The sequence below is a fragment of the Panicum hallii genome, chromosome 3 (genome assembly GCF_002211085.1).
Source record: "Panicum hallii strain FIL2 chromosome 3, PHallii_v3.1, whole genome shotgun sequence".
Taxonomy (NCBI): Eukaryota; Viridiplantae; Streptophyta; class Magnoliopsida; order Poales; family Poaceae; genus Panicum; species Panicum hallii.
In genome coordinates this window covers 22,942,163-22,958,418 of record NC_038044.1, presented here as the reverse complement: position 1 = coordinate 22,958,418, position 16,256 = coordinate 22,942,163, and positions in this window count along the sequence as shown.

The window sequence follows — 16,256 nt, the reverse complement described above, 5'->3', positions numbered from 1 at the left end:
CCCAATGACTTATTGACTCATTCTTTCAGTTGAACACCCGGTCGAAAAGAAGCTCACCTGCAAGGGTTAAGGAAAACACCCAGTCGGAATCATGTGGAAGCTCACCTGCAAGGTTAGTTGTCCTTATAATTTGTATACGAAATTATTTGCACATTTCCAAATAGTTCTGACGCAAGTTTTTTTTTATATTATTAAGTGGACCGATAGAGCTGGAGTATGAAATGTAAGTTTGTCTGCATCCTTATAATTATTTTTGAACAGGAAAGTCAAAAGTAAGCTGGATTACAAATTGTAGGTTTCCAACTGATCCGATGGACACGCGAAAAAGAATCCTTCTTTCTTTGCATAACATAAAGTTTGCGGATAGTAACGATCAGTGGAGAGCTACTGATCCTGATGTACTGGAAAAAGTTGCACGAACTCTACAAGTTGTGAGTTGCAACTTGAGTATCGATGATATAAAAGAACATGTTACTGCATTGGAAAATGATGTCAAACTCCATTGGTAAGCATTGCAATCCATATCATAATCCGAAACTTAGCTTAATCTTAATACCCTTGTGTGTAATCCACAAGTTTTTTTTTGGTTTATGCAGGCGGGTGAGCACTATATTTCAGAGCATTGGCTCACATATGCAGCAGTGTTTGACTATGTTACGCCTGACTATGTCGTCGAGACCCCGCCGCCACATCTTGTAGACAATGATAATGTAGCCAATGAGCCTAATCCAGAAAGAAGATGAAGATGAAGATGACATGCAACGCAGAGTCCACCAGCAGTGGCAAGTCAGATTCAAGCTTTGGTGAACGTTTTTCAAACCTGATGGAAGATAAAGAATTTGCCGCACAACTCTTCATGGGTCGACTGAGTATGGAAATTGTTGTGACAAAGCTATGAGGTGTGGTTTCAAAGGCAAAGAACTTCGTTCTGTTCTAAATTTATGCAGGTTAAATTGGGAGCAGCGTCAGATATTCTTGAAACTTGAAGATTCTGAAGCAAAGGACTATGCCTTAGAAGCTATTTACGGGTTTGTCCGCCGCCTCCGCCGCCGCCGCCGACCCAGTGAGTTGTATGAACGTTTCCAAACTTGTATGGACTGTATATGTTCATTTATGCTGGCTCGGGACATTTGAACTTGTATGAACTTTGTATGAATTTGTATGGACTTGTATGAGTATTGTCATATATGAAATGTGTGTAATGTGTATTGTCATATATATATATATAAACTGCATGTGATGTCCGTTGTGATATATATATATATATATATATGTATATATATATTATTGGACTGGATACGAGAAAAAAATAGTCATAACTTTGTCACGTGAGCATCCAATTGGCAAGCAAGTTGCACAACACAACATCACACTCTCTATCCAGGCAATGAATAAAGTTTGTCCGTGTCACTGGTGAATTTCACACTCATCTGTTACTAGGAGCGATAGAAGCGTGGGCGTTGTTAGTCGGGAAATATTGTGATAATAAAGCCATAAATGGAGCAGCCTTTACCCAAAAGCTCTCACGCACAGGAAGCATCTAGCTAACGCGACGTCGATGGAAAAACATGAGCATCTTGGTCGCTGCGGCAGTTCCTGCTGCACGCGTGCGCGGGGTGCCTGGGCCTCCATGGCTACTGAGGCTAAGAAATTTGGACTCCTCATTTGCTGATCAGCCAAAGTGATCACAATGGCTTAAAAAGTGATAACAATCGCTTAAATCTTGCTTGGATCTTGCTCCCTCGGCAAAGCTGGTGAATCTCTTGGGAAAGAACTTGAATCTTGCTTGGATCTTGCTCAAACCCAACCCTAGACTAAGGATTTGGAGTGGGGAAGCTAGGGTTTCACTTTGGGGAGTTTTGGAGTGCTTAGAAGGTGCTTGAGGCTAAGCTTATGCAGTTTGGCAGGGTGGATTTCCCGTTGGGTCGAAGGGATATATACAGAGCCTCACTAAAAACTAGCCGTTACGCTGTTTTTAAGTGTCCTGGCGGACTGTCCGCCAGGACTGCGGACAGTCCTCCAGGACCACTCGGGTTGCATTTTTCTGTTCAAGGCATGGGTTCCGGATTTGGTTTATTTGTGTTCTACCACACACTTTCCACATCCCCTTTGATAGTACGGTATACCTAGACTAAAAAAAATATAAAACAAAGAATTATCTTCGCTTGAACCACATTTCTTGAACTGGTACCGTTCTCCAATTTTAACGAATCGTCGGGTTTGCATTTTTCTGTTCAAGGCATGGGTTGGCTTCATTTCATAATGAGCAAACCAAATAAAGTCAAAGCATCATGATGAGATAAAACCAAGATAATGTAATATCACATGATTTCACAAACATAGAAAAGCAATAAGATCACAACCATGCAAACATCATCCATAAAAAGAAATTAGAAATTACAAGCCAACTTAGTTCAAATAGGATACAAGCCAAGTCTCACATAGATCCAAAGTCGCACAACGACTCTAAAGGATGGAAAGATAAGAATGCTAGGAATGCTAGGATACAATCTTCTCCCCCTTTGGCATCAAACACCAAAAAGAGAAAAGACAAATGGAAGCTCGGAGCAGTAATCACTCATCATCCTCATCATCATCATCATCATCATCAGCACCTACATCATAATGCTCCCACGCAGCTGGAAAGTCCCTAGGAGGAGAAGGCGGAATGAGGGCCAATCCGTCTCCTCAATGCCAAGGCGGCGCTCAATCCTGTTGATACTCTGCAGATTTGCCCGAGCGTGAGCACGAACTACATCGTTGGTGTTGCGGCATACTTTGAAGAGAGCTTTCAAGCCAGAAATAAAGGCATTGCCTTTCCTGCGAGGACGAGTCCTAGAAGAGGAAGGCATCGCCGAGGTGGAGGGCATATCCATAGTGGGCTGGGGTGGAGAGTGAGCTGATGGGGGAGACTCGCCCTCTGGTGGAAACTCTTGCTCCTTGGGAGGCTGTGGGCAATATGGGGCATGGACCGCATCATATCCAAACTCCATTCCAGTCACGGCATTAATCATCCTTTGAATGTATGGAGCATAGATAACTGGATTACTGCCATGATGGAGCATGTACCTCAACTCCGTCCAGAAAAAGTGAAAGACACTAAAGGGCGGGTGATCAAAGTCCATAGCTAGAAGAAGGTTCTTGACCGTACCATGAATCTTGGTGCGATCACCCCTCTTGGGAGTCAAGGTCTCCCGGAATAGCCTGTTCATGATCTCCATATATGGACGTAGTCCATGAGTCGTCGCTATATCCGGATCCTCATCCCGATAGAGAGTCATAAGAGCTTCATCCGTTGGATTGATGTCATCGTGAATTTCCATCTCATCTAGAGTGTCATCAAGCTTAAGGATAGTAGCAAATTGCTTGTATGAAACCCAGAAGGCGCGCCCTTGAAGATTGAAGTGAATAAAGGAATTCTTGCCCTCACCTTCAAACCAAGCAGTGGAGCAAAATTGAGCAACCAACTCATTGTTCCAATCTTGATTGAGGGCCAAGAATTCATAGAGGTGTTTCCTCTCACATTCACGTATGACCAAGTCAAAGGTTGGATTATTTTCTCACTCATTTCATCCCAATTGATGTACTTGGAGACGGTGATAGCATTCTTCTTCTCAATAAAGACGGATATGTACCAATCAGCTTGAAATTTGCTCCAAAACCTCCTATCCGTGATGTACTTCTCATAATCATAAGGATTTTCCTTTCTTTCCTTAAATGCAGCACCTCTTTGCTTTGTGGTGTAATCCACTCGCTTCACTCCAGGGTCACCGAAGTTGATCCTTGTGTACTCCGGTCTGTGCATGATATACTTCCGGTAGGGTTGGAGTGGAGGTACTCATCAAAGATAGGAACCTCCTCTTGAGGCACATCACCTTGTGGTTGAGCAGCTCTTTGGTAGCTACGCCTGGGTGCCGCATGGCTAGGACCGCCCATTTGCCCAGCTCGACTCATTGAAATTTTGGGCGTTGGCTTCCTTTTGCGCTTAGGTGGAGGAACGACTTCAATTTCATCGGAATCGGAGTTGGAGACGGGATCATGCAAGAACTTGGTCCTCCTCTCATGCACCATCTGTACATGTATAGGAAGTATACAGCTTGATTAGAAGTAATAAAAGAACGGGTGGATACAAACAAAGGATTATGCAGTAAAAATCAAGACTGAGAGGTCCTGGCGGACAGTCCGCCAGTACTGGCGGACTGTCCGCCAGGACCTCTCGATTTTGAATGTTCCCGCGAAAACATGTGATGTCAAGAATTAATCTAATGGGGCTCAAACTTTGTAGGCACATTGTAGATGATAATGGAAGCCTAGACTTAAATTTTGAACAACAATGAGTGGATAGATTGGGAGATCGACTTGAATAAAGGTTTAGGTTATGAAATGAACATGAACATGTGAACTAAAGATTTAGCCATCCATTCTTCAAGATTTTCAAGGAATAGCATCCTCTACCTAGCAGGAAACAATAGCTAAAAGCATTCCTCAAGATATGCATCGAGTAGAGAGATCGATGGAGGATTGCATATACCTTGTTCTTGCCCTAGGATGAATGGAAGTGCTTCCAAAGGATTGGAAACGAGGGGAGAAGGTTCTTGCAGCCTGTGGAGGGGCTCCTTCGCCGTGGACCTTGCGGAGGAACCGAATCCTTGGCTCCACGGACAATGGGGGGGTGTTGTCCGTGGGGAAGGAAGAGAGAGTGAGAGGGGCTAGTTGTGTTATGTGGATGAAGAGAGATAGAGGAGCTTCATCCAAGAGGTGTAGAGGGTTTTGGATAGCCTCCCACGGACATAACACGATGGGCCCACGAAGAGATAGTTGGATGGAACAAAAATGATAAGTTCTGCTGGCTGACCCCGAGAGGTCCTGGCGGACTGTCCGCCAGTACTGGCGGACAGTCCGCCAGGACCTCTCAGCCAGCCAATAAAATATCTTATTTGCCGAGTGTCGGTCAGCTGACACTCGGCAAATACACCCTTTGCCGAGTGTTAAAAATGTAGCACTCGGCAAATATAACGGCGTTTAGGGTTTAGGGTTTAGGGTATCTGTTTGCCGAGTGTATCCGTTTGCCGAGGGTTAGGTTCTCGGCAAATAATATGTTTGCCGAGTGGTTTTTTTTGCCGAGAGCGACGCTCGGCAAATAATATGTTTGCCGAGAGCCCGAAATATAGCTCTCGGCAAACTTTTCACCCTCGGCAAATCGGGCCTCTCCGGTAGTGAATCTTCTAATCGGTTGAACATGATGATGGACGGAAGCAAGCTAAAGCCACGTTTGTTTCCGAATCCAGTGAATCAGACCTAAGGTTATGGTTGACATGGTAGATTGTTACGTACACGCACAGCAGGGTCTGATTCACTGGAGTCGATAATAACCCCAGCTTCTAATCAGCCACGTTTGTTACATACACGCACAGCCTAACTATTGGCACCTCCAAGGGATTGTGCTAGCCTTGATATTAACAAAGTCACCACAGACACCTATCTATCAATAGATACATCATCTGCCATTAAAAGAATGCCACTATTAATTTCTAGTTCTTGCTTTATATTTTCAAGGATAGTGGACCGAGAAGTACTAGTAACAAACTTTACTTTTGATCATTCCTTTCGTTTGTGTGCTCCTTTCTCTTAGTTTGCTGATCATTGGTTGTGCTGGGAATATTGTAAAGACTTGGTGTGTGACAAAAGGCTGGAGATAATTTCTTTTTCTAAAGAATTAATTTATGATATAGAAAAATATGAACACATGCACCAAGTCAGATGAGCAGGTTCAACTATTAGAAACCTAACCAAGTTAGGCTCAGCGCCTCCTTATACAATTACAAGCATTGGCGGTTCCTCACATGCTTTCTCTCATGGAACCAAAACAATTATCATAAACACATAATATTGCGATATAAAATCCTCAATTTACTCTTATTTTCTTTTCTTTTTAACTAAGGTCATTGGCTACGAACTGAGCGTACTCAGCTGCTAAGCTTTCTTGTGTAGGAACCATTCCACCCTGGTTTGAGTCCTTGACTTGGCTCGAGTACTCGTATTTTTTGATATATTCCGAAGTTTAACCTATACTATTTTTCAGTGGTAAATGACGTACCCGTTGACCATGAAGTGCTTATGTTGACTTTGTCAATCTCGAGATCTATTAGTCCAGTCTCTTAAAAATGCTCCTAAAAATATGATTATGTATGTGTATTTATAAGAATGAGTATACATACGTATATGTACGCGAGCGTTTGAGTCGGAAAAAGAGATGTAAAGTCGTTGGCTAGAGCGTGATTGCGTGAAACTAGTCTAGAGGGCAAGACACTAAAAGCTAAATTCTCGTATACTTACTCGGAGAGTGGTGAGCTGTCAATGATGTGGCGTTGGAATTGGCGGCAGGTTTAGTTTGGATTGGTGGAAAATGCTCATCCCAAGTATGTTCTTGTCCCATTATTCCCTCAATTCAAATATGGAAGTTATTGTAACAGATATCTAGGCACCCACCACTAGTACAAGCACGGTGGAAGCTGGAAGAACGGTGACTCCAACTTTTGAGTTAGCCTAATGAAATTTAAACGGGGTTTTCTCCGATATAAGACTTTTATCATTAATTGTGTGGATCATAGATTAGATTTTGAGAAGATAAGTTGTTACAAAATAGAACACTGTGAGAGTGATGTCCTAGTCTATATAATATGGCACAGGTTCTAGACGCTTATCCGTCGAGCATATCTTGAGATAAATCTTATTGGCACTAATTTTGGTAATGTGGAATGACTTTCTTCCACAAATCTCAAATATTGCGCTCTAGGTCAAAATGAAGGTGAGTTTACGAAAGGACCTCAAGATGTCTAGAAGGGGGTGAATAGCCTAATCTGCAATTTTAATACACGTTTCAAACAGTCAGTAACTTAAATATCCGGATACTCCGGATATATGTCCGGATACTCCAGACTTGAGGTCCGGAGTTTCTGGGTATTATATCCGGAACGTCCGGGTATGAAGTTTCAAAAACAAATACTAAGTACAGATGCAGGAAATTTAGATCGAGTAAATTTGCAAGTATCAGGAGTTCCTTCTAAGCGTTTCTCACAAACTGATTCAAGCTAGAAGCTTGCAAATAAGTAGATCAAGCTCAAACCCTAGAAAGTTAGTCTCACAAGTAAATAGACAAAAGCTTAAGTAAAGAGCACATGGAGAGACAGAGATTTGTTTCCCGAAGTTCACTCCCAAAGGAGTTACGTCTCCATTGAGAAAGAGTTCAAGAGACGGTGCTCAAGAACTCCTATGCTCCTCACCAAAGCGCGCGACCAATGCTCAAGCCCAAGGTCACTTACTATGAGTTCCTCCAAGACAAAAAATGATTACAAATTTCCCGTGATGCTCACAACTTTAGCTGAGCATTCGCGAGCACGCTTAGCCGTCTAGGAGCTCAAAGCTCCAAGAGTAACAAACTTGAATCTACCGGCTTGACGAAGACTAAGTGCTCAAAAGGATGGAATGACAGCTCACTAGCACGTATTTCTTCTCTTGCAACACTCTCATTCTAATCTCTCGAGAAAATCTCTCAAGAAAGGAAGAGAGGGAGTGAGAGAGCTCTTGAAAGGCTATTCAGCTCAAAAGTTAGGCAAGAGAGAGCTCGCTGAAGGGGTATGAGGGGTATTTATACCCTCACTCACAAAAACTAGTTGTTTTGTGAAAGGGTATCCGGATACTCCGGGTATATATCCGTATATTCCATATAGATACCCGGAGATTCCGGTTTTGGCAGAGACACTATCAAAATATCATTTTGAAGCAGTTTTTGTGGCTCATAAGTATTTGTATGGGTTCTTTTGAGCACTAGATCTAAGTCAAAACCTGCAGATCGAAGTCCCTACGGGGTTCCTATACTCAAAAATAAAATAAAAGTCTACTCTTCAAGTAAATTTCAACCACCGCTTTTACATTTCCTTTTGAGAGGTCGTACTTCATCATATGTTTTGTTTGTTCAACTTTAGCACCTGCACACATACTAGATAACGAGATTAAACGTACATATGTTTTGTCATCTAAACATCAAAATCCACTTAGGAGCCTAGATATCTTTCAATCTGTCCTTTTTTGGTGATTGATGACAACTCACATATATTTCATTTGATAATCATAAAGCTGTAAATTTCTAACATATAAAGAGCTCCCCCTCTTAATGTAATGTATGCCATAAACTTGAATTTCAATTTGACTTCTTATATGTCAATATTGGCACATTAAGACAAAAATATAGAAAGTCCTTATATATTCTAGAGTGGGGTGAGCAAGTATGTGACAATCCAATGTGTGATGCAAATGACAGGATATACATAGTATCTGGACATATATCCGGATTATCCGGGCCCACTGCACAGAACATAGAAAAACAGCAAGCACAATATTTCATATAAATCACACAATAACAAACAAAAGGTCTTAAAAGAGCTTGAAATAAGACATCTAAACAGTTTTAAGCACAATGTAGCACACGTTACAAATTGTTCTCACACACCACATAGTCCTTACACAAGAGATTGTTCAAGCGAAACGATAAGACGATATTAAGTTTAATACAAGCCCAAATGAGTACATAAATGATATTTTCACTCCCCCTTTGTCATCAAGTGCCAAAAAGGAATGAAAAACAGTGATAAAGTCTTCTACTCATCATCATCTTGGGCGCCATCATCGGAGGTATCCTCATCCTCATCGAAGTTGGGGTGCTCACGGTAGTCACGTGGCTCTTCTTCTTCGGTCTTCTCGTCTTCATGAAAAATTTCTTGACCAGCGGGAGGAGAGCGACGTGAGCAAGTAGGAGGACGAGTACGACAACATGGGCGAGGAAGAGGAGCATGAGCAACAGTAATAGCAGCCTCATCCACGGCGTCCCACTCGGAAAAAGGATCATCAAACTAAGGTAGCTCATGGTATGTATCCGTGGGGAGTCCCAAATGACTCTTGATCTCAATGATGTCACAATGATTCTCATTCACCTCATGAGTCACAGTCTTGCACATGCAGAAAATGCTTTTGAGCACCCTTTTGATGAAGGAATCATGGTGTCCATGACGAGAGGAAGAGGCTTCCGAAAAAGATGGAGTGGGATCAAATCTAGAATTCCTTCCACAAATCTCAAATATTGCTCTAGGTCAAAATGAAGGTGAATTTCGATGGACTCTACATCAGAATGGAGAGTTTTGGTGTAGAGTACTATTGGAGAATAGAAGTACCATTATAAATAAAAGTCTTCTTATGGTACCCACGCAAAAGGGAATAATCTAGTTAAGCGAAATTGGTAGAGCAATAAACAATGTTGCTTTTGCCATAAGGATAAGACGATTCAACACTTATTTTCTAAATGTCGTCTCGCTGGTATGGTATGAACTAAAATCGCTAATATTATTTGGGGCAGCGGCTACCTGTTGGTCTTTGGGGAGGCGTGGAAATGCTATAGCATTTGAAAAAAAAATTCTCCATTTTTCTTAGTTATCTAAACATTTTGACAGTGACTTCGTACTTGGGTTATCCTCAGAAGCCTACTACTTAGGGAATAGTTGTAGCAGCATCTCAGTGCTTAGTGCAAATCACTACCGGAAACGCGGTCTTTGCCGAGTGTCCGAAGCTTTGCCGAGTGCTAAATATCGGGCACTCGGCAAAGAGACTCTTTGCCGAGTGCTACACTCGGCAAAGAAAAACACACGGTGAATTCACCCTTTGCCGAGCGCCAGAGACTCGGCAAAGAAAAACACTCGGCAAATCATACTTTGCCGAGTGTCGGGCACTCGGCAAAGGAGGACACTCGGCAAACAAGGGCCACGTAATTAACGGCGTCATTCTTTGCCGAGTGCCACGTCAAAGGCACTCGGCAAAGAGACATTTTGCCGAGTGCCTGGCCAAGACACTCGGCAAAATGTACATATTTTTTTCCTCTATTTTATCCTAATTTTTTTATATTGTCATCCTACATTCTCCTCAACAACATATGTAATTTTGGTTCATTTCTCAAAGTGTCTGCTATATTTTGTCAATTTATTTTATTTTATTGAATTTCTTGAATAATTCAAATTTGAACTGCGTGGTCATTCGAATAGTGAAAAAAATGAATGAAAAATTGTTATTTATGTTAATGAGCATGCTTTGATGCGTTATCGAAAAATGGACCAAGAATTTTTGAACTACTATTCACGAAATATGGCGACTAAATTGTGTTCGAGTCGTATTTAAATTGTATAAAAGGCAAATTTGGTTGGAAAATTATGAAACTTGTCGAGATGTCATGTTATCATGTGAGGATATTGTGATAAAATTTTTATAAGATTTCGTGAAAGTTTGCAATCTACAATGCTTAACACCCAATCGGACTGTATATAAAGTCATACATCTCTTTGGAAAACTTTTAATTTGTAAGCATCGTATGTTTTTACTTTAACGAACCTCGTCAGATTTTTATCATAAGTTCCCCATGTGATATCATTACATCTCGACAAGTTTCATAATTTTCGGACCATATTTGCATTTTATACATTTTAAAAACAACTGAACAATAAGTTCGTCGTCATGTTTCGTAGACAACAAATTTAAAATTTCTAATTTTTTTCTCGATAATGTCTCAACGCATGCTTCAATAACATGAATATCATTTTTTGATTCATTGTTTTCATTATTCGTGTGACTTGTAGTTCAAATTTTAATAATTACAAGAAATTCAATAACATGAAATAAATTGACGAAATATAGCAAACACTTCGATTAATGGGCACAAATTGCACATACTGTTGCACTTAATGTAAGTATCACAGCAAAAATGTTTGGTGGCAAATAGTTTTAAAAAATTAAAATTATTTGCCGAGGGCCTGTTTGGGGCGCTCGGCAAAGCGGCCTCTTTGCCGAGTGCCTGCTCGGGGTGCTCGGCAAAGCCTCCTCTTTGCCGAGTGCCTCCGATCTGTGACACTCGGCAAATCCTCCCAGGCTTTGCCGAGTGTCCCAGATCTGGGGCACTCGGCAAGGAATATATCGTCCTCCCGCGCGCCCGTTACCCACAGGCGCTATCTTCAATTTCGGCCGCCCCCCCCCCCCCCGCGCCCGCGCCCCCGGCCCCGCCGCCCCTGCGCCCCGCCGCCGCCGCGCCCCCAGCCCCCGCCGCTCACCGGCCCTGCGCCCGCGCCCCCGCCGCGCCCCCGGCCCCCGCCACGCCCCCGGCCGCGGGCGCGCCCCGGCCCGAGCTGCCGCCGCGCCCCGGCCCCGACGCCGCGCCCCCGACTCCCTGCCGTGCCCCGGCCCGAGCCGCCGCCGCGCCACCGGCCGCGGGCGCGCCCCGGCCCCGACGCCGCGCCCCCGACCCCCCGCCGTGCCCCGGCCCGAGCCGCCGCCGCGCCCCCGGTGTGACGCCCTAAAAATTTACCAAGTCAAATCACGCGTTAGAAGGTTTCGATTAAAAACCACTCGTCGTCAAACCCTAGCCCTAACCCCTGACCGTATCGCTGTCCCATCCCGCGCCGCCCGGAGGCCTGCCGTCCGCGCGCGGTCACCGCCGCGAACAGCGCCGGCGCAAGTCACTTCCCGCGTGTGACACCCTGAAAATCGCAAAATTAAACTACGCGTTAAGACGTCCTGATCGAAAACTTAGTCGTTGTAAAACCCTGACTCCCTCCGTTTCACCGCCACACGGACGGTCGACGCGAGCCTGACCATCTCCGCACCATCCACGCGCGACTGTGTTCCGCAATCGGCGCCGGTGCGACGCGGTTCGTCTCGTGCAGCGTGCGCGCGTGGCCGACCGGCCGCGACCGCTGCCGCAATTAGCGCCGGCGCTTCTCGTGCCGCGCGCGAATCTCCGTGCGCGCGTGGCCGACCGGCCGCGGTCGCCGCCGCGACCGGCGCCGACGCACCCCCTCTCTCTCTTCCTCTCTTTCCTTTCTCTCTCCCATTTCTTTTTCTTTCTTTTCCTTCCTTTCTTTTCCTTTCTTTTTTTTTCCTTCCTTCCTCCTCCTCCCCCTTCCCTCCTCCTTCCCTGCGCGCCCGAGCGCCGCTGTGCACTGGCCCGCCTGGCCGTGCCGCACGCGCGCGCGCGCCGCGTAGCCGCGCGCCACGCCGCGCCGCGCCTCGCCCCTGGCCCGCGCCACGCGTGCCGTGCGCGCACACGCCCGCGCCCGGCGCTGCAACGCCGCACCGCCCGCCGCGCCGTACGGCGCCCGCGTGCGCCTGCCCCCGCGCGTGCCGCGCCGCTCGCCGCTGCCGCGTCCTGCCCGCGCGCGCGCCGCCGCTTCCTGCCCTGTGCTGCACAGCGCCGCCCCGAGCCACGCCACGTCGCGACGGCCGCGTGCGGCCGGAGCGCCATTAATGGCGCCCGCACCGCCCGCCGGCCACCCCACCGCTTCCCCCATCGCGGCCGCCTATAAATGCCCCCCCCGCTCCTCGGCACCCCCGCAGCCCGCGCCACCACTCCCAGCTCTCTCCCCCAAGCTCCCCTCGCCGCCCCACCAACCCGCTCTGCCCGACCGCCGCTCGCCCGTCGGCCGGCCACCTTGAGCCGCCTCCGCCCGGGGTAAGGCTCGGGATGAGGTCCCCTACTCCCCCTCTCCCTTTTCCCCCATGTGCCCGAGCCGCCCGAGCCCCTAGGCCGCCGGATTTGGGGCCGGCCCGAGCTCCCCCTCCCTCCTCTGTTTCACGGATGAGGGGAGGAAGAAGAAGGGGCAATTTTGCCCTTAGCCCCCCCTTTCCTTTCCATTTAGTTAAGAGCCCCTCCACCCTTGTATGCATTGCAGAAAAGCCCCTGTTATTTTATTTCTTTCAAACTAAGTTCCCCCCCACTATGTAATTTTATTTCCAAATAGGCCCCTCACACTTTTCACTGCCCCTAACATTTCTAGGAATCACAAATAAATCTTTATTCTTTCCGGATAATTACGAACAAGCCCCTGGACCCCCGTTTAACCCTTGAAACCACCTTTAACTCGTCATTTTATGTGCGAAACGACCTCCGTTCGACCCAAAACTTTATCACGCCCTTTCTAGTATAGTTCTAGCCATGCCATTAAGAAACCACCCAGAGATATTGCCCCGACCTCCGTAACTAAATTATTTCCGATTCAAGCTCGACGATAAAAGCTTTTACTTCTTGTGCTTGATTGTGTGCCTGTTTGATTGCGTCGTAGGACACGGAGTGAACGAGGAAGGACCCGAGCGTGACCAAGCAAACGAGGATCAGTACTGCGACCCCGAACCCGAGGGACAGTGCTTCGACCAGGACTTCTCGCAAGAGTTTGACGATGGCAAGTTCAATTCCGCCCTTTGATGCATGTTTCTGTCCTAGTTTTTATAAACACAACCCAGTGGCCTGTTTTATAAAATTGCATGGTTTTGCGTGCTGAAAACATGGTAGGATAGCCACCCTTGTTTGAGATAACCCTACCTTGACCACCTGATTTTATAAAGAAAATGTGTGTGTGTGGGAAGGGATACAATGTGGTTTTGAAAGACGAGTTAGACGGGATGGATGGCATTTCTGTGTGAATTGCCGTTGGTGTGCTCGTACCTGTGTGGTTGAGCGAGAAAGGGGAGATATCCATCCTGTCACCCCTAAGGACCGAGTTGATGTGACATCTCACCTAGCTTCTTGTCGTGCGAACCACTTGACCGTTGTATGGGCAACGGCTTAGCATAAATCCCACTAGTTAGCCTGATAGCCATCAGGAGAGCTGAGAGCAACGGGTGATCAAGGAGACGGGATAAGCTCTGTGTGACTTATGCCCCGGTTAAACCTCGGTGATAGGTCGAATGACCCCTTGATGGATCCCGTGGTGGCTAGTCAGGTCTAGCTAAGGTGGGTAATGGCTTTGTTGGGATCTGCACCGGCACTAAGGTGTTCGTGCTGTGGTACCCCACCTGTGGGTAAAGTTGCACACCTCTGCAGAGTTAAAATCTATTCGAATAGCCGTGCCCACGGTACTGGGCAGGTTACGGTGTGGTCACATAACTAGTGTTTCACTCTGGGAATGGATGGGCTGGTGTGAGTTGTTTGGAAGGTGTCCGGCAGTTGTGCCGTGTGCTACGGCGGACGGGGAGTCCGGTAGCAGTTTAAAACTTGGATCCTGTGTGGATCAACATCGTGTGCTCCTTGGTATTGGAAAACTTGCTTTAAAAATGTTTTCAAAATGAACCCTTGCATATAACCGAGTTTTCCGCAAATAAACCCTAACCGTATTCCTTGGATTGTCCTTTGCATTAATCTCTGTTATACCCCCTCCGTGGGTGTGATTGGACTTGCTGAGTACGTTCGTACTCACCCCATTCCTATTTTTACAGTGGAAGACCCAGACTACGTCCCCGAAGACTACGAGTAGGGTTTCGTCCTGCACCCAGTCTTGCCTGTGGTTGAGGCCACCGTTGGATTCCGCATGGCGCAAGACTCTGATGATTCTCTTTTCGTAGCTAGTGTAGTAGTGTGGGTTCTGGTTGTAATCCTCGCGATAGTGGCGCTTCACTGCCCATTACCGCGTAGAGTTGTACGGTGATGTACCATCTGATGTAATAAAAGTGTTATCAGCCTCCTGGGACTGATAAATCGACACTTTTAAGTCTTCCCTGATGGGGGGACGCTTCAGGTGGTATCAGAGCCGTAGGCTGGCCGTAGGACGTGACCCTAGGAGCGAGACCACTTTTTAGGCCCTAGAACTTGTCCCGGTTTAGAAACTTTCTGCACTAACACTCACCACTGGTCTTTGCCTTGTTCCAGATGGCTGGCAATGGATGGGTTGGCGGAATCTGCCACGCGGAGCCCGGCCTCCCCAAGTTGCTATTGCTCAGCCTGGAACGCGTCGGGGTCATGGAACCACCGGAGTATGCCTACCGTGAGTACATCGCCGGAGGCACCCTTCGGTGCGACATAATGGTTTTTGTAGAGAGAAGCACCCGCTACCCTGAAGTGGACCCTTGGTTCATCTCCACCGCGGGTTTTCGCTTCCCCGACACCTACCGAAAGGCCGCTCGTAAAGCCCTGCGCCGACTGCGTATGCTCTACAGGCACCACCTTCAGCGGACCCCTATGGGATTTTTCCCACCCGCTGAAAGAAGTGGACACACTTGGATTGCCCGAATGAGGGGACTTGGACGAGAAGAAGAAGACCTGGAAGACACGGTTTCCCACCTGTCCATCTACCTCACTGGCTTAGATGCACTCTGCAACGAGCAGGCGGCACAACTGAAGAAATTAATCCATGGAGTTGAAAAGATAACCCAGGAGCTGGAGGAACAACGGACAAGAGCTGCAACCGCCGAGTATTCCTTAGCCGCCCTCCAAGCCCAGATGCAAGAATACGAGACCCGCAACGGAATAGGTGGATGGATCGAAGAAGAAGAAGAAGAACCCATGGAAACCCATTGGGACAAGGGTACTCAGACCGAAAACGAGATGGATCGGTTCCTTCCGATAAAGAAGCGCTCTATCAGGACCGAGGAAGAATCCCCATGATAGGATTAGCACCCCTAGCAAAAACCCTACCCTAATGACCATGTATCCATGAAAACTGTACCACCCTTGTTGTAATGATAAATATCATCTACTCGCTTTTGCACCTGTACCAGATTGTTTACCCTGTTTCTGTTTCAGATGGCTGAGGAAGGATGGACCCAGGGCGATTGCCAAGCCGCACCTGGATTCCCCAGCCTCTTGATCAACACCCTGGAAGACCTTGGCGTTACGGAGCGCCCAAGGTACTACAGCCGAGAGTACGAGCACCATGGTACCCTCCGCTGCAGGGTGATCCTGGTCATCGCCAGGAGCAACCGCTACCCCGACATCCAGCCCTGGCGGGCGACCGCCACAGGGTTTAGGCACCAAGACACCTACCCCTTGGCCATCAGAAAAGCACTCCGTTACTTGTGCCGGATTTTTGAAGAACACCTCGCCCCTACTCCAGCAAAGTTCTTTCCGCCGGCCATCAGAACCCCAGTCTGGGAAGCGCGCATGAGAAACCTAGAGCGACGTCGCCACGAAGAAGGCCCCCTGTACCAAGTGGCTACTTACCTAGCCGCCCTGGACCAACTCTTTGACGAGCAAGCCAACCTTCTGAGGGAGCAGACTCACCGAGCCGAGCAAGCAGAGCTCGCGGTGAGGATACAGCAGATCCGAGCCGCCCATGCCGAGGCGAGAGCCGCAGCCGCGGTCAGTAGCGAAGCTGTCGCCCAAGAAAGCCTTAGACAGGCCCGAGACCGGCGCATGCAAGATTGGACCCAAAGTGGAACACCAGTCCCGGCGATAG